Genomic DNA, 24,985 nt, shown 5'->3' with positions numbered 1-24,985 from the left:
GCTGAGACGGGTTTCTCTAGGGCTCTCCATTTTTGCCCTCAGGGTGAAAACAAATCTTAACTCTGCCGCAGTACCAACCAGAGGCGCAACTAGAGCCAAATTTCGGGGGGTGGGCTAAGAAAAAATTTCGGGGGGGCTGAATCTTTAAGCAATAGGCAGAGTGAGGCGGCAGGGGTGAAACAACAGCGAGGCCTCATTAACATGCAAATGGTCTTTTAAAGACCTGTGAAGTGCTCGGGTGCGGCTGTGTGTGTGCCCGGGAAACTGTCTCATCCCGGTCTGCCACACAGGAGGGGGGGGGGGGGCTGAAGCCCTTTGAGTCCAATGGGTGTTGCGCGCCTGGCCTCAAACCCCTTCACACCCATCACAGAGACTCTATAGTTCTTTCACAGTCTCGTCATTTCAGAACTGAATCATTTTCAATATTCTATACAACGAAGCCATCGTGGTTGCTTATTTATCTTACACAACTAACAACCATTGGCCTCTGCATAGGTGTAATGTTACTTTTTGTATTATACATTATATATCTGGATACATTATATATCTGGATACATTATATATCTGGATGTAATGACAGAAGCAGCAAAATACCAGTCGGGTGGTGTAAGGTTGTGAGCATTCTAGTAGCTGGCGGGGGCGGAGCCTTGGGGTGAGGGGAAGAGGAGGAGCGAGGAGAGAAGTGGGCAGTTAGAATAGGGACGAGGTAGAGATAAGGAGTAGAGAATAAAGCTCCTGAGAAATCGTAAAGGGCGTCTGTCATTATTTGTAGCACGATGCTACAACTGGCGACGAGGGTGGGATGAGCAAGCCCACACCAGTTACAGAGCCCTGGAGCGTGGTGAAGAACCGGACCTGCCTGAGGCGATTGAGCACCTCTGGATGCCACCAGTGACTACGGAAGTCGGGAGCCTACCCCGACCCCGCCTCGTGTCCCCAGAGTGAAGGAGAAGGTGCCTGACGCTGGAGACGCTGTCTCCAAAAGCCTGCCTGTAAGCGCTGTTGAGCGCGCAAAAAAAATAAAAGAAAAACGAAGACCGAAAATCCCTCGCTGCCGGCTAATCTCACGCCCGATGCGTGAGCTTTGGCAGGGTCGGCGCGCAAGAAGAGCGGGAAGCTGCAGAACAAGGCGGGAGCCCACCCCGACCTCACCTGGTAGCTGTCGCCGCCGTGAATGAGCAGGGACTGGAGGGTGCCACCCCTGAAGATGCCCGCCGGTGAGTCCAACTTGTAGTAGACTGAATGAGCCGGGAGAGAGCCTCGCGCGTGTGTGCAGGGACGGCGGCCATCTTGAAGTCAGGCAATCCTCCTGGGACACCCCCCATTAAAGTGAATTGGCGGCCATCTTGAAGTCAGGCGCCTAGGATTCACTGAGGGAGAACAAACAAGCATAAGCATACCCAGGATAAGTCATCAACAAGCACAAGCAAAGCCAAGATAAAGGAACAAACAAGCACGAGCAAAGCCAAGCCAAAGGAACAAACAAGCACGAGCAAAGCCAAGATAAAGAAACAAACAAGCACGAGCAAAGCCAAGATAAAGGAACAAACAAGCACGAGCAAAGCCAAGATAAAGGAACAAACAAGCACGAGCAAAGCCAAGACGAAGAAACAAACAAGCACAAGCAAAGCCAAGACAAAGAAACAAACAAGCACGAGCAAACCCGAGACAAGTGTGCTACAAACGCAGGTGCGAGCACGCAAGCCGACTGAAGTGAACTGACCCGAGCGCACGGGATTCACAATGTCGAATCAAGGATCACCGACCCGACAGGAGGCCAAACCCATCGTCATAGGGCTGTCACATCTGCGCCCTCCGGAGCCCCTGACGCTTGTAGTCGGTAGCGGCATGGGCCCTCGTTGGGAGGAGTGGATCGAGGACTTTGAGGACTACATCAAAGGTTCCAAGGTCCTCGGCGATGAGGACCAACTGATTGCGCTTCGAAACCTCGTGGGAAAGGACATTAGCAAGATAATTAAGGAAATCCCAGCTGCGGATGCAGGGACGTACGCCAAGGTACGGGAAGCCCTGGATAAGAAATTTTTACACAAAAAAAATGTAGACTACGAGAGGTATGTGTTCCAGCGGGCGCACCAAGTAAAGGATGAAGCGATGAACACATACATAACCCGACTACGACGGTTGGCACGCCACTGCAACTTTGAAGCATTCTCTACGGAGGATGCCATACGGCTGCGTGTCATTGACGGCTGTCAATCTGAGACCCTCCGAAGAAAATTGTTAAAGAAAAGTCACACCCTAGACGAAATAGAGGAACTGACGAGAGTGCATGACCAGACCGAGGAGCAGGCCAAGACCATGGAAGCAGGGCGTACGGAACGCCGAGAGCAGATATGTCAGGTGCGAACCGGTCGCCCTCGCCGAGGGTCCAGGGAGCGCGGGCGACACGATCGGCCATCATCGCGCCGGCGCCATTCTGGGCACCGTCGACCGGACTCGGGGAGAAACAACAGACGACATGATTATGTGAAGAAGGCGACAGCACAAAAATGTTACAGATGCGGGTACGACTTCCCACACTCCAGAGTGTGCCCGGCTATGGGCCAGCAGTGCCGCAAGTGTGGTCGGAGCAGTCACTTTGAAGCCATGTGCGGAGAGTATCGCCGCGAGAAAGGAAAGAAACCGCCCGTGACGTCGCGGAGTGACACTTGCCGGCAACATGCGCGAGCGGTGCATGGTCGCCCAAAGTCGTCATCAAGATCATCGCACTCCAGCAGGGAGTCGCGGACATCGCGATGGTCGAGGAGATCACCCTCTCGGGACTCTAGATCGACATCAGACGAACAAGAATATTCAATTGAATACGCGAGCATGGTTGCCGACCCGGACCAACTTAAGAAATATTCCCGACTGGACATCAGCGTCGGTGGACATGCCACAAAATTTGTGATGGACAGCGGAGCGTCACTAAATTACATTCCGGTGACGGAGTACAAAAAAATGAAACCCCTCCCGCGCCTGAGTCCTGCATTTGTTCGGGTCTACACCTGGATGTCCAGGAAGCCCCTCCCTTGCCTCGGGAAGTTTTCAACTACGCTGAGACACAACACAATGTCAGTTCCCGCTGTGATCCACGTCATAGAAGGGCCGGAGGCTGACTGTCTCCTTAGCCTGCCGACGGCCGAGCGGCTGCGTCTGGTGGAAGTTCTCTATCGCGTCAGCAATGACAATGACATCGTGTACAAGCCAGGCAAATCAGTCAACGTGGCTGACTACAAGTCGCGACACCCCAGGGCACCACACTCACTTGGACTGTCCGTTGTGGAGGAAGATGTCCACCTTGGGGAGGATCAAGCGCGACCGCCTGCGGGCCCCCTGGAGACCACCCCTCATGCCACCCTGAAAGAGTATCCACAGTGTCCAATAGTAGGGCACGGTGATCTTCCGGCCCCGAGTCAGATGACACCGCCGCCGCCTGGAGTGTGGCACGAACTAGCCCTGGACTTTTATGGCCCAATGCAATCAGGCAAATATGTTCTCGTAATAATGGACGAGTACTCCCGGTTTCCCATTGCCCAGTTTGTGCCGTCCACCAGTGCTGCCGCCACCATTGCGGTTCTAGATGAAGTCTTTGCAGCTTGGGGTGTGCCCAAGGAACTGAAAACAGACAATAGCCCATCGTTCACTGGACGGAAATTCAGCGACTTTGCAAAATCCGTGGGTGTCCGGCTTCGGCGGATAACACCTGTGTGGTCACAAGCCAATGGCACTGGTGAGAGGTTTATGGCCATACTCAAAGAGACTCTCCAGCAGGCTACCTGTGATAGACGAGATTTGCAAATGGCTCTCAACGAAGTGCTTCGAGCATATCGAACAACACCCAATGCCACGACAGGCAAATGTCCAGCGACACTCATGTTAGGGCGCCCCATCTGGACGCGGATACCCACTTGGGAGGGGGCATCAAGACCGGTGTCATCAGGTCATCTTCACCAAGAAATAGTAACTAACGCTGATCGCGCTGACAAGGAGAGCATGAGAAATTCTACGGACCACAAGAGACGAGCCAGATCTCTCTCGCCTCGGGAAGGGGATTGCGTCGTGGTCAAACAAGAACCAAGTAAGGAAACGGACTGTTGGTTCCGGGCAACGCCCCTCACAGTCACTAGACGAACGAGTACCGCGCTGACGGCTGAGTCGGAAAACAGGCGCACCACTCGCAATGCCCCCCACCTTCAAAGATGCGGTCTCACCATGAAAGAGACACTCACGCTGGGGCCTACAACGTCTGTGACTGGACACTGTGAAGGGCATGGTCGAACACCTATAGGTCAGGAACGGGACGCTGAGGGCGGCAATGGAACTGTGTCTGAAGGCCTGTCCCTCCGGCCAAGAAGAGATATTCAAAAACCGAGACGGTTGATCGAAGAGATGTGAGCACTGTCACAAGCTTTAGTAACAAAGGGGGAGATGTAAGGTTGTGAGCATTCTAGTAGCTGGCGGGGGCGGAGCCTTGGGGTGAGGGGAAGAGGAGGAGCGAGGAGAGAAGTGGGCAGTTAGAATAGGGACGAGGTAGAGATAAGGAGTAGAGAATAAAGCTCCTGAGAAATCGTAAAGGGCGTCTGTCATTATTTGTAGCACGATGCTACAGGTGGCACGCTGTGCTAAGCACAGATTTTTATTAGCTGTGTTTTTAAAGTCACGACCTTAATTCCATCGGGCCCGCCCCTTTTAGAGACGCCCTAGTTTTTTCATTCCACTTAAAGCCTGCTCACAGCCAATGAATACCTGTGAGATGTGGAAGACTCGGGGGGCTCGTCATATTTTTCAGGGCCCCCCATTATTTTACGTTACACTGGAGCCTTGCACCGAACTTGGCCTCTGTGTAGCTGCCATGCCAGACAGAGGCGACAGAAAGGCGCACACTCGAGGTGTGAGAGGATTAAGACGGGGCCTGGCACTTAGGCCTCTCTGTTCAGGATTTATAACGACACAGCGCCTGTAATTAGCCTCTAGTCGCTGAAGGCGGGGGGAGCAGCATAATGAATGTTTCTTCCGAGAGCGGACCCAAGCACACATGTAATCCATGGCTTACACACACAGTTAATGGGCACTAAAAACAATAAACATTGTGAAAGGGGTGGCTCGAAGCCCTCCTGTTTGTCTTGAAGTGAAGGCGCGTTGTCAGTTCGCAAGGCATTCATGGGGCATATTAACAAGCCAGGCGATAAAATTATCGCCGCTTTAGCGGTAGAAAACTGCCGCTAAAATGGCGATAATGGGCTTGATAATATGCTCTATGGAATTCCAATTGAAGCCCAGGTTAAATGTGAAGGACGTCTAACATGGGCTTCAGTTGGAATTCCATAGAGCATATTATCAAGCCCATTATCGCCATTTTAGCGGCAGTTTTCTACCGCTAAAGCGGCGATAATTTTATCGCCTGTCTTGATAATATGCCCCAAAGTTCTTATGTCCTGAGTGATAGTGTTTAATGTTTCTTATAAGTTCCGCTGAAGCGCATCTGAATTTGGGTGCTACAGACTCCCACTGCACGAATGTGTTGGAACTCGTGACTAGGAAAACAATATCTCACTTTTACACTGCCCGCGGGTGCACTTTGAAGTCCACGAGCATGGCCTTTTGCCAGGGCCGCACTTGCTCATGTATGATTCGTTGGACGTGATACACCCCAAAGCTTCGCTGCATATTTACAGACCCTACAATATTCCACTGGTATTATTAGCTTCTGAATTCATTTCGTTGACTGATACTGCTTTGCAAAATAAATGGTTGTCAAACCCCATTGTCCACTTCCAGTATGGCCTTTCAGAGCGCCTGCTAAACAGATTTAAGGTATGTTTTCCATTATATCGTGGCATAACTTTGTAACTTGTTTTGGACAAAACGGGATAGAACTATTTGAATGCCCCAAAACCAGCTTAAGAAGGGGCCACCCAGTGCTTTAAATGGAGAAAAATAAGTGCAGGTACTCATCAAAAGGAGGAATAGACTGGGGGTGGAGATTGGGGCGGGCATAAGGGCGGTGCTAAAGGCGGAACAAGGGGCGGGGCTAAGTATTTGACCTTTACAAGGATTTCATGAAATAAATCTGCATGCATTGTTAGAATATCGGATTTATCTGTCCATTAGCTTTATACACTAATAACCGTTTATATAGCACTTAGTAATAAATGTTTATTACTACTCAAAGTAAACCTTTTTTAGCATCTTAAAAATGGAAAGATTGAGAAAAAAACCAGTAAGGTTCTATATATATGCCTTGTTGTTGTATGCAGGTGCTTGCTTCAGGGCCATAATTCACTAAGATATATGCCAAGGATGTTAACTTGTGACCTACAGGGAAGACAAAGATGTATGCAACAAAAACAGAATCCAACTGAGCTATCTACATAAAAATAAAAAAAATCTCTGATCTACATGTTGCATGCTATGCTTTCCAGCAGACACAATGACCCTCTATGCAATTTTATGGTGAGTTGAACCTTAGATTAGAATGCACACAGATCTTTCTAGCAAGCTAATTAGCCACCAGAGTTATCCACTTTATTACTACTTATGGTGCCCCAATCTTACTTACTTGAGAGAAAGGTTCTGGCTTCCTGTTTCATATGATTAGTAAATGCTTAGCCGCAAAAAAGCGAGCAATTCATCAGACATTCTTTCCATTCTCGGCACTAGTGGGTGTTTCTGTCTAAAATGGAAACCAGAGTTGCTTTCCAAGGGACATACTTTGTGTAAGAAGCATATTCTCTCTCTAGCCGCCACTGGATAAGAAATGCTGACACAGAGACACTGGTGAAGTTGCTGCTGGTGGCTCAACCTTTCAACATTCCATTTTATGTGATTAAAAAGGAGTGGTGGACAGAATAAACAGGTTGCACATGTGATTTTAGATGAATAAAGGTATCTAACTGGGTTCTTTGAATACACTCTGTGTAATTAAAATATACTCCCATATATGTAAAACAGCACACATGTTGAAAAAACGTCTCTGTTGGCAGTGGCGGCTCCTCCATTGGGGCGTGGGGGCGTCGCCCCACTGCTTTTTCACAGTGCGAGAAGCAGAAACATAAAATGGTAAAACTATCATTTTATGTTTCTGCTTCTCGCACTGTGAGAAAGCAGAAGTGCCTGATTTCGGTCCTGCTCAAGGGCAGGGGGGAGTGGTTTGCCCACTATTGTGGGCCCTGACTGCTTTGGTCGGCTGGGGGCCGACCAAAGCAGTCATGCGCACTCTCCCTTTTCTCTATGTAGGCTGCGTGCACCTACATAGAGAAAAGGGCCTCCGATTAGGCGCCTGGCTGGGGCGCTGTGTGCCTGCACCACACCAATCACAACGCTGCCATTGCAGCATTGTGATTGGCAGAAGGGAGGGAGGCTGCCTGTGGGTGGCTGCTTCCTGTTAAGGCCTGGAGCAGCAGAAAAAGTGCTAATCAGGACCCGGCCAGGAGCTGAGGCGGCCTGGAGAAGGTAAGTTTTATTTTAATTTAATTAAACCCCTCCCGCCTCCCCCCTATCCTCCTGCGATGACCCCATTTCCACCCACCCCCACCAGCCCATCATGCCGGCCGCAACTGACAGCTGGGCTGCGTGGTGCACAAGTGGCCACCTTTCATACCGACTTTTCAGGAAGATTGTGCACATTCTTGCTGCTTTGATGGCGATCCTGCACCAGACACACCCACTCTGCCAAGCAGAGGAGTGCAGCCAGAAACACTGAGTAAGTAGCTCCTTCTTCCGTGAAGCCGGGGTGCAAGGGGGCAGACTCCTCTTTGTCAGAATGTGAGTGCTCAGGGCTGGGTGTCCCGGGGATCTTTCCATTTGGTACCCCTGCGCCCCCCATCTGCTTTTCATTAAAAACGATCACATCTATCAAACCTGTCTCGGGCACAGTGTCTGCTTTCAGGCTAGTTCTCACCATGCACGTAACGTTAGATCGAAAATATTTTTAATATAATCAGACAAAAAAACATATTGTCTGTATATCAGATGTGCCAGTTGTGGAAAAAACCAACGAAGACAGGGATAAGAAACACTTTCCTGGCTCTTCTTAGCTGCAAAAAGCTACTGGGTGGGCCTCTTGATGCTTTGATTTAGTTAATTGTGAACAAATGGTCCTTCCCCCTGATTTATGTACACTTATATCACTACCCTCAATAGAACCAATTATTGTATTTATTATCGTGTGTGTGTGTGATGTGTGTGTGGTGTGTGTGTGTGTTTGCGTGTGTGTGTGTGAGAGAGAGAGTGTGGAGAGAGAAAAATTATATTTTTTCAGTGATATGTATGCTCCATCACGGTAGGGGTTCTGGTGACAAAGTACACAAAGATGGCTTTTTGTATTTTTTATACTGCATGTTTATTTCAGGTGCTATTAGCTTTAATAACGCACGTGCCTTCCACAGAATAATGTTTATTGAAAACAGTATGTGAAACACTGGACAGTGCGGTTTGGTTGCAATTAGTAACAATACCAACATGTTCAATTATGTTAGTCACAAGGTGGAGTTTTTCTGATTACTTTATGAGACACCCATCTGTAGAAGATGGAGCATTTCTGGCAGGCCTTTGTCACTGAGCACTTGAAATGTTCTTATGGGGGCAGTAAAACCACGGAAGATAGGATGCCTGGTCCGACAGGGTCCTTGTGCAGGTCAGGGGCAGCACTTTGTTCAGCCACTCATTGATATTTACATTGGCGAGGTAAAAGTGGACATTTGCAAATTAGTCGAGAGGGGTTTCTGTGACCTCAAATTTGCTTGAAAATGCACCATTTGTCCACTCTTTTTTCGAAATTTTCTCGGGGGGAGAACCCCCCGGAACACCCCCAAGGTTGATCGGGCTTGCTTGCTACATTCGCTCGCCACGGTGCAGTAACAAATTATTTTACGGCCCACCACTTTCAAATGTCACCAGCTACCACTGTCTGTTGGATAATTTGAAGAGCTTTAAAATCTTTTGTTTACATTAGTTTGCAGTATTAATTGCAATCCCACGTATATTAATTTAGATAATAACATATTACATGCCTCATATACTTAATATAGTAAATGTCAAATGTGTTCTTGCATTTTTAACTGTTGATGAAAAAAGTATAAAAAAAAAGCAACAGACATTCACACCATGGTCCAAATGGCAAGAGGGTCTGTCTGAATCGAAATATGGCTACAGCCATGAAATCCCAGTCAGGAGATAAGACTTATTACAAATAAAATATGTTTCCTGTGCTTGTACTCAAATAACTTGTACCAATGACCACCTGAGGGTGCAAAATAGACGAAGCGTTTCTGTTTGCCTGCTTTTGCCGTTACCTAGTCATGCATTACACATATTTGCTTTTGATTCAAATACAGCTATATACTTCCTTGTGGCATGTAAGCCCAGATGGTTTAGCGCTGGCTGCAAACATCTCTGTTCAAAGAGCATATCGCATTTTTCAAAGGGATCAGTGAGTTTGTTACCAAGATCCCATTATACTTACACATGCAAATAGTCAATTTAGGTGTGAAACGTTGGTTAGAGATACTGAAAGTAAGCACAAACTTTTTGTTCTGTCCAGGTATATTGAAAATACCCACCAGAGGCAACAGTAACTGGAAAAAATGTTTGTATGTGTTTTGTAGATGCACAATATCAAGTATTTGACTTTTACATGCTGCTCAACATCTGGTCTTGAGATAGATGTACTAGCGAATTTGTGTTAAGTCTAATGGCAGCAGTTTACATAGAGCGATCTCTGCTACAGAAGCTTCATTGCAGCACTGTGTTACCCTGAACAATGCCTCTCACACCCTCGCCCATTAGGTTTAATAGCCACCTCTCTGCCCCCGCTGTGAAAAAACAAAGGATAAATGAACCTCCCTGCAGCCACACCTCTGGTCTGATGGCTTCCAGAGCATCACATGCAGATCACTGTTTAACGGTGACAAGCAGCTGTTCTCTTGGGTGAGCCCAGCCCAGGCTTCCACTGTGAATAAGAGTGGAAGGTGCAGCCGAGGTACGAAGTGATTGATGAACGGCGCGCCACCTGCATCAAAGTCAGGCCCTCGTGAGTACTGGTACTCTCCGTACTCGATGCTGCTGGTACTCGGTACCAGTGAGTACTGGCCCATTTAAAGCACTGGGGCCACCTAAAAAAAAACCCCACATATATATATATACATATATATATATACACTGGATTATCAGACAGCCCTGCGCATCCTTAGGTCTGATTCTAGACCTCTTTTTGCTTGCTGTGTCGCAAACTTTCTCAGCCAGGTATGGCCTATCAAATGGAAAGCCCTCTCAAGAGAGGCACAGCACTAACTTGAACGAGGCTGTGACGAAATTGTGGCACGACTCTAAGGGTGTCCGGCCAAGCTATAAAATTAGACCTCATGCACAAGTACTTTATTTGTTAATTTCTGCTGCTATCTTAGGAAAACCCAAAATTCTTCAGCAAATTGACAATTAATTACGACATCATAAAAATTCCTACTAAGATGATATTTTACCCAGTTTGTATCCTACTTTTATTGTATATAATGTATATTTTAATGTGGTCTACCGACTTTGAACTAATTGAATGTGATAATTGTACTATGCGTTGAGGGTTCGATAGTCTATTTTGTTGTATTGTCTGTCATATAAGTTTCATGTTGTTGTATATGTCATACCTATTCTGCTTGTATTTTTTCTTTTAAAAATGTTTTTTTACAGCTTTTATGACCTTATCTGTTGAATAAAGATTATAAAACACACACGCACACACACACACACACACACACACGCACACACGCACACACACACACACACACATATGTATATATGTATATATATATATATATAAAATATATATATATGTTTTTAAATGACACTTTTTCATAGCATTGTTTGGCATTTCATTGGAGTTTCCTCACTGTCTAGTCCTCAGTGTATTCAGGTGAGGCACCCAATTGGTCAGCGGGGTAGATGGCTCCAGAGTCGAGACCTTATTTTGATAGGTGTCTGTATTAACTTCTAATGCTGTTGAGTATTGTGCCACTTATATGTGCTCTGTGGTATTTTAATTAAAAGTTAAACACTGTTATTAGCTGCGTAGCACTTTGGCCTTATTAGCCGGCTGTGGCATCCACAGCTAACATGCAGGGTTAAGTTTGGCAGCTAAGTTATATCCCGAACACCTTTTCCTCCAAAGCAGCTCAACTAATGTAGGATAAGGTTAGTCTAAATGTACAGGGCTTTGATGAGGCCTCCAAGTAAAAGTTCAAGTGAGAAAGAGGTCAGAAAGGAGAAAAAACACACAAAAAACACACCAGAAGGATTTGAGGAACTGCTCAGATGTATGTTTGCAAGGACAAATTAACAACATTCTAACGAATACCAGTGGTAACTGCATACCACCCACAATCTTAAATTTCTGGGTCATATCTAATAATATTTCACGCAATGCAGCTCAGCAAGTGAAGTTGCTGTGTTGCATGAAAGGAAGCCAGCAAAGGTGTGCAATATTTTCAGAAATATGTGGTAGTTCTGCTCTCCCCTAGCACTGGTGCACTTGTGGCTGCCTAGCGCCAAAGCAGGCACTCTTACTTCATATGGCAAGGGTGCTAACGTTACTGTCAGGATGAGTTTTTGTGCAGGAAGGGCTACCTTCCTGTAATAAAGCTATTCTCTGAGGTTATTTTCTCGTTGCACATGTGCTGCAATTTGCATTACATGTGCAAAGTGGAAATAAGCATTGGAAAGGCCAATAGGGCTTACATATGCAAGAGCTATTGGATTTGCCAATAAGTTTTGTCAATGTTGTACACCAGAGTGGCTGCTGTTCAGCATGGCTGAAAGTTTTAAGGGTAAAGGACAGTGGCGTGGAGTGCAGTGTCGTAAAGTGGAGTAGAGTGGAGTGTTATGGAGTAACGTAGAGTGGCATGGAGTGGCATACGGTAGAGCTGAGTGGTGTGGAGAGGTGTGAAGTGGAGTGTCAGGGAGTAATGTACAGTGGTGTGGAGCGTCATGGAGGGGTTAGAGTGTCATAGATTGGAAGGACATAGATTTGAGTGGCAGAGAGTAGAGCACAGTTTCAGAGTTGAGTAGAGTGTCGTAGAGTGGAGTGGCGTAGAGTGTCGTGGACTGGTGTACAGCAGAGTGGAGTGCTGTAGAGGGTTTTGTGTTAAGAGGAGTAGTGTTGTAGAGTAGAGTGGTGTACAGTAGAGAAAATTGTCATAGAGTTGAAGTGGCATACAATGGAGTGGAGTAGTGTGTCATAGAATAGTGGAGTAAAGTGGCATGGAGTGCCATAGAGGTAGTTTCGTAGAGTGGAGTAGTGTTTTAGAATGGCATAGATTGGAATAGAATACTCTAGGATGGAATAGAGTGTTAGTGGAGCAGAGATTAATGGAGTTGAGCATCATAGTGGAGTGTCTCAGAGTGGAGTATAGTAGAGAGGAGTAGAGTGGCCTCGAGTGAAGTGGTGTAAAGTACAGTGGTGCAGGGAAGACTAGCGTAGAGTGCAGTGGCATAGAGTGCATTGGTTTTTAGTAAAGTGGTGTAGAGTGCAATGGCGTAGAGTGCAGTGACGTAGAGTAGTGCAGACTGCAATGGCAAAGAGTATTGCAGTTCAGAGTAGATTACAGCAGCGTAAACTGCATTGGCATAGAGTAGAGTGGAGTAGAGTGGCGCAGAATGGAGTAGAGTGGTATAGAGTGAAGTAACATAGAGTGGAGTGGTGCAGGGTAGAGAACAGTGGTGTAGAGTAGAGTGGCTTAGAGTGCAGTATCAAAGAGTGCAGTGGCATAGAGTGCAGTGGCATAAAGTTTAGAGGTGTAGGGTGCAGTTGTGTAGAGTGGTGTAGAGCTGAGTGGTGCAAAGTAGAGTGCAGTGGCATAGAGTGCAGTCATGCAGAGTAGAGTGTCAGAATACAGGGTCATAGAGTGGTGCAGAGTACAGTGATGCAGAGTAGAGTGGTGCAGGTTAGAGGGGTGCATAGGGCAGTGACGTAGAGTACAGTGGTGCAGAGAGTGCAGTGGCATCGAATGCAGTGGTGTAGAGTGATGTATCATGCAGTGGCATAGAGTATAATGTTGTAGAGTATAATGGCTAAAGTTCAATGGTGCAAAGTAGATGGTGTAAGTGAAGTGGTGAAAAGTGCATTTGGTTTGAGTAAAGTGGTGCAGAGTACATTGGCGTAGAGTGCATTAGTTCAGAGCACAGTGGCATAGCGTGGACTGCAGTGGTGTAGAGTGGAGTCGAGTGGCGCAGAATGCCATGACATAGAGTACAGTGGCATAGAATAGATTGTTTCAGAGTAGAGTGGAGTGGTGCAGGGTAGAGTATAGTGGTGCAAGGTAGAGCGCATTGGCATAGAGTAGATTGGTGGAGAGTAGAGTGGCAAAGCATTAATTGCAATAGAGTGGAGTGGCGTAGAGTGCAGCGGCATAGTGTGGAGTGGCACAGAGTACAGTGTTTCAGAGTAGAGTGAACTGGTGCAGAGTGGAGTGGCCTAGACTGGAGTGGTGTAGAGTGCAGTGGTGCACAGTAGATTAGAGTGGCGTAGAGTGCATTGGCATAGAGAGCAGTAGAATGGTGTAGAATGGTGCAAAATTATGCAGAAAAGAGTGCAGTAGCAGAGAGTTAAGTGACGCAGAGAAGAGAGGCATAAAGTAGAGTAGCTTAGAGTTCAGTGGCAGAGAGTGCAGTGCTGCAGAGTAGAGTGTCGTAGAGTGCAGTGGTGTAGAGTGATGTATAGTGCATTGCTTAAATGGCACTGAGTGGTGCATAGTAAAGTGACAAAGTGCAATGGTGTAGAGTGGCATAGAGTGCAGTGTCATAGAGCAGAGTATAGTAGCGTCCAGTGCAGTGGTGCACAGTAGATTGGTGTCGAGTGCAGTGTATCACTGATAGAATATCGATGATAAAAATATCGGTGTTCTAAATATCGAAAAGAAAATATCGACTTCAAAAATATCGACTCCTATACCTTAACAGGTAAGTACAAAAATATCGAATCAAAAATATCGAAGTAAAAAATATAGATGTAAAAAAATATAAACACACAAACATAATAATTTATACATATACATATATTTACTTTAAAATAATTTATTAACTATTATCTTTATTTAAGTTTTACATTTTAAAATTATATAAAAAATAAAAATATATATATATCAATAATTTAAAATAAAAATAAAAACATTCTATAGTAAATTAAAACACTAAATTAAAAAAACAAAAAAACGTACATTTCGCAATACAATAAATGCAACAGTAGGAACATTTTGCATAGCGGACTAATTAAATTTACTATTCCAACTCCAGTGAGTGCAACAGTAGGGAAAATGTTGGATAGCGGAGGGATGAAAATGTATTAATATTCCCACTCCAATAAGAGCAACAGTAGGGAAAGTGTTGGATAGGGGAGAGGAAAAAATTACTATTCCCACTTCAAAGAGCGCAACAGTAGGGAAAGTGTAGGATAGCGGAGTGGTAAACATTACTATTCCTACTTCAAAGAGTGCAACAGTAGAGAAAGTGTTGGATAGTGGAGGGGTAAAAATTAATATTCCCACTCCAAAGAGTGCAACAGTAGAAAAAGTATTGGATAGCCTACCGGCAAAATTGACTATTCCCACTCCAGTGAGTGTAACAGTAGGGAAAGTAGTGGATAGCAGAGGGGTAAAAATTACTATTCCCACTCCAGTGAGTGCAACATTAGGGAAAGTGTTGGATAGCAAAGAAACAAAAATTACTAATAACATTTAAACAATTGAAAAAATCTAAAAAATCATAAAAATAAATAAACAATCTTTAGAATATTCAACATATAAAAAGAACACATATTATAATATTGATTACATATAACAAGAAGCTACAAATATTATGTAAATGACATTAATAAATACATTTATAAACAATAATGATTTTAAAGGAGCAAATATTAACAAAAAAATTATTTTAAACATAAATGCATTTATTTTATTTCCTACCCTATAACACAACGGCAATAAAAAACACTTCAAAATGTTTATGTACATTTATTTCCATAATTAACATAATTAAACATCAATTAAAAATATATTATTACAATTAAAATAAACATTCATTGAGTACACATGCTTCAACACTATAATATCCACAAAACACACCCAAAATTAATTACACAATTGCCATAATTAATTACCAATTAATTAATTGAAATTAATTAACAACTAATTATTAATTCGTCAATTACAAATCAATTACTTAACACCCTTCCCACCATTTACACCTATTAACACCACCACACACACCTAAAATTAATTACACAATTACCATATTTAATTACTAATCAATTAATTAAAATTAATTAACAACTAATTATTAATTCATCAATTACAAATAAATTACTTCCGACCCTTTCCACCATTTACACCTATAAACACCACAGCACACAACTACAATTAATTACATAATTACCATAATTAATTGCCAATGAATGAATTAAAATTAATTAACAACTAATTAATAATTCATCAATTAAAAATAAATTACTTCCCCCCCTTCCCACCATTTACACCTATAAACACCACAACACTCGCCTAAAATTAATTACACAATTACCACAATTGCCAATTAAGTAATTAGAATCAATAAACAACAAATCATTAATTAATTACTAATAAATTACTTTACACATTTAACACTATAACATCTCAATTAAACAAATATTAATAAATAAAAAATATTCAATACATTTAATATAATTCAATTACTTCCCTCCCTATTCCCCTATAAACCCACACCCACTACAGAACTCAAAACGCAAAATTCAAATAAAAAAAATTAATAACTACTAAAAATAATCAATACATTTTATATAATTAAATTACTTCCCACCCTATTCCCCTATAAACCCACAACCTGCTACAGAACTAAAAACGCAAAATTCAACCAAAAAATAATTCATAAGTACTCAAATGTTAACACTTATAATAAAAATTAGAAATAATTCTTATCCCAAAAAATACATCACATACATATGAAATATATACTAAAATACATAACATTAATAAAAATCGATATTTTTAACATTAAATTTTCACAAATGATATTAAACCCTTCGACATTTTTAACATCGATATTACAATTGATATTCTTGACCACGAGAATTTGTGTGTCGATATCCCTGACCCACGATATTTATGACTCGATATTTGTGCAATTCAATATTTTTGAATCGGTATTCTGTCTCTGCACTGAGTGCAGTGGAGTACAGTGTATTGGTTTTGAGTAAAGTGACATAGAAAGCATTGATGTAGAGTGCAGTGGCATAGAGTGCAGTGGCATTAAATTGAGTGTCATAGTGGGGAAGAATCGGCAGTGCTTTGTGGAAGAGACCACCGTTACCAGCATCCCAGGAGGCGGCCCATGGCAATTACCAACACCTGTCTTTCGCTATGAAGCGCATTGTCACGTACCACAGCGAATGGGGCACATTTATTGATCAATTTCATGTTACTCTATTGTAAGAGACATGGGTGACAGAGCCGGTGTTTAGATCTGGGTTTATATAATTTGCCAGAAACGCTGTACCATCTCCTGAGGAGAGGGCATCGGGTGGGCTAATAATCTGATTTAGGATAGACCTGTTTGCTATTACATGGACAATTCCATCGAACTGTAGAGATTTGTTGGGTATAACAATCAAAACAGGCTCCATTCAGGGGGTCAGGCATATTAGCATTTTAAATATATATCTACGTTCAGTTTCCCCTAACTTGTTATCAGGAACCGTAGATTGCTTTTTAGGTATGCTTGAGCATCTGGAAATAGCCACCCGAAAATAATTGCAGGAGATTAAAATACCCACATTTTCAGCAGGCTGTGTGTCTCTGGAGTAGAAGGATTCACTGTGTGATCATAGGGCATTGTCCTTTGCCCCATTTGGTCCCAATGGCAGACAATCTAAGGCTTACGCACAACTCATTGACTTATTAGAAAACTATGGGCTAAAGGTGGTGAATGGATCCACTCCTTCTGACTTCCCCCCACTCTCTACCTATAAGAGAGGGTTGTATACAAGTAAAATGGACAAAATTTTTCTAGATAGCGCTGTTTGGTCTCTGAACATGGAGGTAGTCCCCAGATCGGACAGTGATCACAATGCACTGAGTGCCAACTGCCAACTAAGACCGTTCCTGAATACAAAACTCCCATTGACCACTAACATTAGTTCACTTGAGACTAGTGACAATAGAAGGACTGTAAAATGGGCAGCTATAGCAGGTAATGCTAAAGTGCAGTCACAAATGTACACCTTATTTGTGGCCAAATTGGCTCCCTTGGTACGGCTGAAGGCAAACGGGATACATTTTATTAACACACATTGTGAAGTTATGGAGTACTTGAAAAATCTGTTTTACCAAGGTGGGCAAAAGTGGGCAATATTCAATGGTACATGCACGAATGGAGATATGCCAAAACAACATTCTTAGAAGCAGTAAAAAAAGGAGGGCAAAGGACGATAAGTGAAGCCAGAAGAGAGTACAGGGCAGCTATGACCCAAGCTAAAAGTTCCTGGGAGAATGAGCAATGGGAATAATTAGTAGTCTCACTGCAGATGGGAAACACCAAGGAATTTTAGAGGTTGATAGCCACTGGGTCTCGAACTATAGATAACCATCTCGAAGCAGTGGTCCACCCAGAGTCATGGAGTGGTGCAGAATAGAGTGGAGTGGTGCAGGGTAGAGTGCAGTGGCATAAGAGTGGAGTGATGCAGAGTAGAGTGATGTAGAGTGCATTGGCATCGAATTGAGTGGTGCAGTGGTGTTGAGTGCAATGGTATAGAGTAGAGTGCAGTGGTTCAGAGTAGATTATAGCGGCTTAGAGTGGACTGGCATAGAGTGGGGCAATGCAGAGTAGAGTGCCGTAGAGTTCAGTTGTGGAGAGAGCAGTGTTGCGGAGCAGAGTGACATAGAGTTAAGTGACATAGAGTGGAGTGGTGCAGAGTAGAGTGGAGTGGTGCAGGGTAGAGTGTAGTGGGATAAGGGTGAAGAGATGCAGAGTAGATTGGTTTGAGTGCATTGGCATAGAGTAGAGTGGTGCAGTGGTGTATAGTGCAGTGGTGTAGAGTGCAGTAGAGTGGCTTCGAGTGCAGTGGTGTAGAGTGCAGTAGAGTGCCGTGGCATTGAGTGCAGTGGCTTTGAGTGCAGTCATGCAGAGTAGAGTGTCATAGAGTGCAGAGGATAGTGGTGCAGAGAGAAGTGACATAGAGTACAGTGGTGCAGAGTACAATAGAGTGTCGTAGACTGCAGTGCTGTAGAGTGAGGCAGCGTGCAGTGGCATAGAGTGCAGTGGCTTTGAGTGGAATATTGTAGAGTATAGTGGTATAAAGTGCAATGGTGCAAAGTAGTTGGCATAGGTACAGTGACCTAAAGAGGTGTAGAGTCAATTTGCGTAGAGTGCAGTGGTTCAGAGTAAAGTGGCATAGTGTAGAATGCAGTGGTGTAGAGTGGCACCGCGTTATAGTGTGGTGGTGTATGGAGTGGCGCAGAGTGATGTAGAGTGCAGTGGCATAGAGTACAGTGGCGTAGAGTAGACTGTTTCAGAGTAGAGTGAAGTGGAGTGGAGTGAAGTGGTGCAGGGTAGAGTATAGAGGTGCAGGGTAGAGGGCAGTGGCATAGATTAGTGGTGTAGAGCGCAGTGGCATAGAGTTGAGTGGAATTGAGTAGAGTGGCACAGCGTTGATTTCAGTGGCATAAAATGGAGTGGCGCAGAGTGATGTGGTGTGAAGTGCAGTGGTATAGAGTGCAGTGGCATAGAGTAGATTGTTTCAGGGTAGAGTGAAGTGACGTAGATTAGAGTGGTGCAGGGTTGAGTGGAGTGGTATACAGTAGTGGCATATAGTTCACTGGCACAGAGTGCAGTGCTGCAGAGTGGAGTGGTGTAGCGTGCAGTGGCGAAGAGTGCAGTGGTGCATAGTAGAAAGGGGTAGAGTGCACTGGCATAGAGTAGAGTGATGCGGAGTAGAGTAGAGAGGTGTACAGTGAAGTGGCATAGAGTGCAGTGTCAGACTGCAGTGGTGCAGAGTAGATTAGAGTGGTGTATAGTGGATTGGCGTAAAGTGCAGAAGAGTGGCGTAGAGTGGTGCAGAGGAGAGTACAGTGGTATGGAGTAGATTGGCTCAGAGTAGAGTGGCACAGAGTATATTGGCAGAGAGTTTAGTGGCGGAGAGTGCAGTGCTGCAGAGTAGTGTCGTAGAATGCAGTGGTGTAGTGTAGAGTGGGGTAGAGTTTATTGGTGTAGAGTGCAGTGGCATACAATGGTGCAGAGTGAAGTGACATAGAGTGCCATGTGCAGAGTAGAGTGGCATACAGTGCAGTGATATAGAGTAGATTGGCATAGAGTGCAGTGGCATGGATACAAGTGTTATAGAATGCAGTGGTGTAGAGTAGATTAGAGCAGTTTAGAGTGAATTGGTGTAGAGAGCAGTGGCATACAGTTCATTGGCTTAGAGTTCAGTGGTGAAGAGTGGCATAAAGTAGAGTGGCAGAGAGTGCAGTGTTGCAGAGTATACTGGCGTAAAGTGCAGTGGTGTATATTAGAGTGGCATGAAGTGAATTGGTGTAAAGTGCAGTGGTGCAGAGTAAAGTGGTGTAGAGTGCAGTGGGGCAGAGTAGAGTGGCGTAGAGAGCAGTGTTGTAGAGTACAGTGGTGCAGAGTAGAATCGAGTGGCATAGATTGCAGTGCTGCAGAGTAGAATAGAGTGGCTTAGTGTTCAGTGGCGTAGAGTGGCATGAAGTAGAGTGGCAGAGAGTGCAGTGTTGCAGAGCATACTGGCAAAGAGTGCAGTCATGTATATTAGAGTGGCATGGAGTGAACTGTCGCAAAGTGCAGCAGTGCAGAGTAGAGTGATGAGGAGTGCAGTGGCGCAAATTAGAGTGGCACAGAGAGCAGTTTCATAGAATACAGTAGTGCAGAGTAGAATCGAGTGGCATAGATTGCAGTGATGCAGAGCAGAATAGAGTGGCGTAGAGTCCAGTGGCTTAAAGTGATTTGGTGCATAGAAGTCAATGGGAGCCGGTCGTACGACGCGTACATGGGCTCCCATTAACTGAATGGGTACATCTCGCGCAAGGGTGCCCCCTTCAGTGGGTACGCGTCGGTGCCATCTGCACCGTACATGCCTGTGTTGGGGGGACCCTTGGGTCTCCCCCTGTGTCCGAGTCGTAGGGCTGCGGGTGACAGGGGGTCCGACGCGGACCCCCAAAGGCAACCATTCGGACGTATTTCGAGCCAGACACTCCGGCTCGCACAGGCTGTCTGACACATGCATCGTACTGGCTCGGTTGTAAATCGCATCCATTGCACGCCACGGTTAGCTTACGACCGAAACGTACAGAGTGGTTCGGACCCGGAAACGACTCGGTCGGTGAATTTCATGTAGCTCGCATTGTACTTGCTCGCTCGTACTGCTGTAAGAGTCGGACGGAAACACGCGCACGGCTCGTAGTTTTTCCGGCCGGATCGCGTTCGGTGCCATTCCGACCCCAATCGGAATCGGCCCCTTAATAATGACATTAACTCTTAACACAAGCGAGAGGCACATTGATAGCAGTTTGCCTCAAAATGTATACTGCCTATCGCCACAATTAAATATGCATGAAACCCTGTATTGTTTCCTTTTTACAATGCTTCCATTATTCCTGTGCCCTTTGTCAAGTGCTGCCATGTCAACATGATTTGGCCAACACTGCATAAAAAACTCAATTAAAAAGTAAAAAGCACTTCTGCGTAACTAAGCTCACAGTGATGATCAACTTGCCCCATTTTGGGCAGGGCGAAAGTCTCTAGATTATTCTACCCTGGACTGCCATGTAACAGGCAGGGAAATCAAATAACAGCCCAGAGGCACAGGCAGAAAGCATGAGAAAAGCAGGAGTTTGGTGTTGAAAAACAAAAAACATTACCAAGCAAGGTCAAAACAACACGTTCACAGCAACCGCTGAACAAGTGGTTGTTCTGAAGACAGTGATATATCTAGACCAGGCAGACAGGGATCTCAAAATATGGCAGGGGTTCTTCAACAGAGGATCAGAGATTAGCGTCTGTACAGACCGGTTGGTCTGTTTCACCACTGGTTTTCTTAGCTGGAAATAGATAACCTTAATAGTAGAGGTGGTTTGGTTGGAAATCTTTTCTCCAAGTGCTGGGTGCAGATCCACACAATTAGTAATCAAAAAAGTTAAATACGCTCTACAATCATCTAACACAGGTTTTTGTCAAAAGATTAAAAACAATTGTGAATGCTTATACATTCCAGACCCACTGCAAATTCAAATAGGTTTTTACTTGTAGTACCCACATCAGTTGAACTTTGACCTCCCTGATGAAATAATACTTTCTTTTACTGAAATAAGGTGGTCAAAGAGATCTCAGACACAAATAGAATCAATTTACTTCTGCTCCTCCGTGCTACCATCTAGCCTTCTGAAGAATAAACCAATACTTTTTTACAGTAGTCATTGAGGGCGAAGGTTCAGAGTTGCTGTTTTTAGGTAAGGTTTCTCCTTATCTCTAAAGGTGAACATCCTTACAAAACTGATGCAACTGTGTGTAATTCAAGATAACAAAAAGAAAAATAATAGTAAATAGCAATTCCATTCAAATTGGTTTAGCCTGTAAGCTTTGTATTCCCATATTTTTTAATCACTCAAAAGAAATACTATGTTTCTCAACCTTGGATAGGCGAATGGTTGATTTTGTTTTCGTGGGGATTACAACTCGTGGTCCTGAGGTTTGCATAGGTCCGACTACGAGTGATCTAACCAAGGGAGGAATCTTCCAAGCTTTAGATAAATTAATTTTCGTTGCAAGGCAACATCTCCGATCTGGTCATGGAGGATGCAGGAGAAACCCTTGTGGACTGGAGCCATTGAAAGCAGCCATGGAAGAGCAGCAAAACGTGTTGCCATAGAGACACAAAGTCAATGAACACCTACTCTAGGGAAAAACTATAAAAATTATAATAAGTTGAACTTTTTATACTCACTAAATATTTAAATTCTGCAGTGTTCAAGTGCTATAAAGAACATATTTTCCATAATCCAATTTATGGCTGTCAATTTACCCACCTTAAAAGAATGGAAGACTAAGAGCATTATTTCGACTTTGGTGGTCCTACAGAGGACAGTGCAACACCAGGGGGGCACTACTTGTGCCCTGCCTGCATCCTCACAGGTCCAGGAGTGGCAGGGGGCACTGTTAGGGCCACCTCTGTTGCCTTTCCACCACCCTTTTCATGGTGGGCTCACCGCAATGAAACGGGCAGAGGACAGGCAACTCCTAATGTACTTGGTGGCGCCACAGCGGCACCGCCAGCGTTTTTGTGCTCCTGACCACTGCGCGACTGCTGTGGAATCCTTCATCCCCAGTGGTCGCAGTGGTCCTATAGTGGTCTGACCGCCACACTCTTATTACTGCGGGCAGGCATGCAGTGTGGCGGTGGTCACACCGCCACCATGGGTTCGGTGATCCTATGGACCGCCAAACTCGTAATAGGGCCCTGAGTCTACAGCGCCAGGTATCATTTATCAGTGGTCAGCATACAGCTCATTGAGTCATCATACCAGTATAATTGTGTTATATAGTGCTACACATCACTTTTTTGCAAATTGTAAGAACTGTAAATAACAGATCTTATTATTACTCACTTTTTTGTACTTTTTTTACTGACTTTGAAAGTATGGAAGTCTTACTCTGCTTTGCCTGGATTCAAACTCCTGACCTCCAGTTCACCATATTTGTCAGCTGCTAACATGTAGCTCACTGACTCACCCTTCGGGCATCAGGCACCTACTGTGCCAGACCCTGCAGTGTTTGCTATTTCACAAGTTTACTTTTATAACTGCCTTTAAAACATATGGTAGTTTAGCCACAACATTTGGAAAATCAATTTTGGGCCGGTTTTTTGAGAAATAAATGTTGGCTTGAGAACACTGCTCAAATCCACCGGAGAGGGTCTGGCTGGCTTGTGGTGCTCACTTGAGCGGTGCAATATGTGTCTGCTAATAAACACTTTTCCAGGGCTGCTTTTGGCTCTCAGTCCAGGCTTATCCCTCTGCAGGAAATTGTAACACATTCACATCTGCAGAAAATGTCTGTGCTGTTACATAACATGCCACTAAGTGCACAGCCTGTCCTTGTGCACTGAAAACTAATTCAGTAGAGCATGCCACTAATGACTGATGCACTCCATCTGCTAACACCGTCAGCTTTTCACTTGCTTTAGCAGCCTAGGAAGTAGTGCACTTGTGATCTGTAGAGACTTGTTTCTGTGACTCAGGAAATTGTGGGTGATTTCCTTTGAATCCTGCCTCTCGCCCTGGAGCAAACCGATCAACAATTATCAAATGAATCATCTGGGCTTCAAATACACAAAGAGTGTCTTCTTCCTCCTATGAAGAGTTTTAGTTTTGCCTCAACTGGGTTCACTGCCAGTTCAAAGCACTTCACTTAGTTCCTAATGTTGGACTTTATTATTCTCAAAGTACTAGTTAACATTCTAGTGTATTGCAGTGGTGTAGGAATATAGCGCCCACCATACCGTTTTCGAGTCCTTATGTCCATTTTCGATTGTGAGTAAGTAGCTACTACATATTTAGATTATATCTTATCTCATAAACTAATGTATGTGTTGGTATCTTTGCATCTGGGTTATATGTGCTCTGTGTCTTTCCTAAAACAAGAATTGTGTAAAGTTACGGCTAGCTACTCTATATTGAAACGTGAGCCTCTTCTGCGCAATGTACACATTTGTTAATCAAACCAAATCAAATGCTGGTTTTAGCTTTTCAGTCGAAATAGAAATGTTGATCTTTGTCCACAGTGCTAACTTTAGGTACATTGTAGCCCACACTTGATTCGTACAAAAAAATAAAATACATTAAAAAACATAAGTGCTGAGGGCCAAAGTTTATGTTAGGAGCAGATTGATACAGTGCTGATTGCTGGGTTGCCAGAAACCCCCCAGACTTCATTCCACCTCATGCCACTTTCCTCCATCTTCCAACACTTTTTCTTTCTTTATGTTACATGTGCAGTTTCATTCTCATCCCCACGTTCTCCCTTTGTCTTTACTTTCTTATCTTTCTCTTCCTCCTTTCCCCATGTTCTGCCTCTTCCTCTCGTTAAATGTTTAATAATAAAAAAATAATCCTGATCCTCAAAAATGATTGCTGGTGCCCTCTACCTTTAATCACTGGCACAATACAAGATATTATTGTAGCAGTAATAGACAGATCAACTAGTCTCTTTCGTACATAAGAGAAAATTAGGGAAGTGTTCAGTTGCAGAAGGCTGTCCTCTGCAAACTTCATGGACTGTTTTTTCAGTTTCAGTCTAAAGGCTTTTTCCGTTATTGAAAACCATAATATAATGTAAAAAAACCTCACCCAAGCATACCAACTCAATTAGAGAAAGATCACATGTGTTTTGCCACTGCAAGCACCTGGAACAAAAATGGCGCCCCAGCCATGATGCCACTGACAGAGACTTCTTGACGTGGCCCTCGGATCTAACATCAATGCCTCAAAGCTGCTAAATGCTCAGCCCTTTCTTTCTTCTTTCCCCACACAGAACAGCGAGAACACAGCCAAGGAGATGATAGCCATTGTGAAGGAATTCACATGCCCGCTCACCAGCTACCTGGAACAAGACCTATGCAATGAACTCTCCATCCACTTTAAAGCGAAAATCAGGAATATCTATAACAACATCACCCCAACAGCAGGCCCCAGGATCCCTCCTCCTGCTCGACTCAACCACCAGCATCACGTCTGACCGCAAACTATTACATTGGGCAGAAATCTCCACTATAGAAACAGCATGAGATCCATCAAACCTGGAGCTCCTTCAGACCCCTGCCCGCAATGCATCTTCTTGGACTGGAACCCATCTTCTCTGCGCCCACCTCTATAATTAACATTCTCGCTCTCTACCGCCACCTTCCCAGACACCTAGAAACATGCCACCATTACATATA

The sequence above is a fragment of the Triturus cristatus genome, chromosome 5_2, assembly GCF_964204655.1.
Source record: "Triturus cristatus chromosome 5_2, aTriCri1.1, whole genome shotgun sequence".
In the NCBI taxonomy this organism is placed as follows: domain Eukaryota; kingdom Metazoa; phylum Chordata; class Amphibia; order Caudata; family Salamandridae; genus Triturus; species Triturus cristatus.
This window is presented reverse-complemented; position numbering follows the sequence as displayed.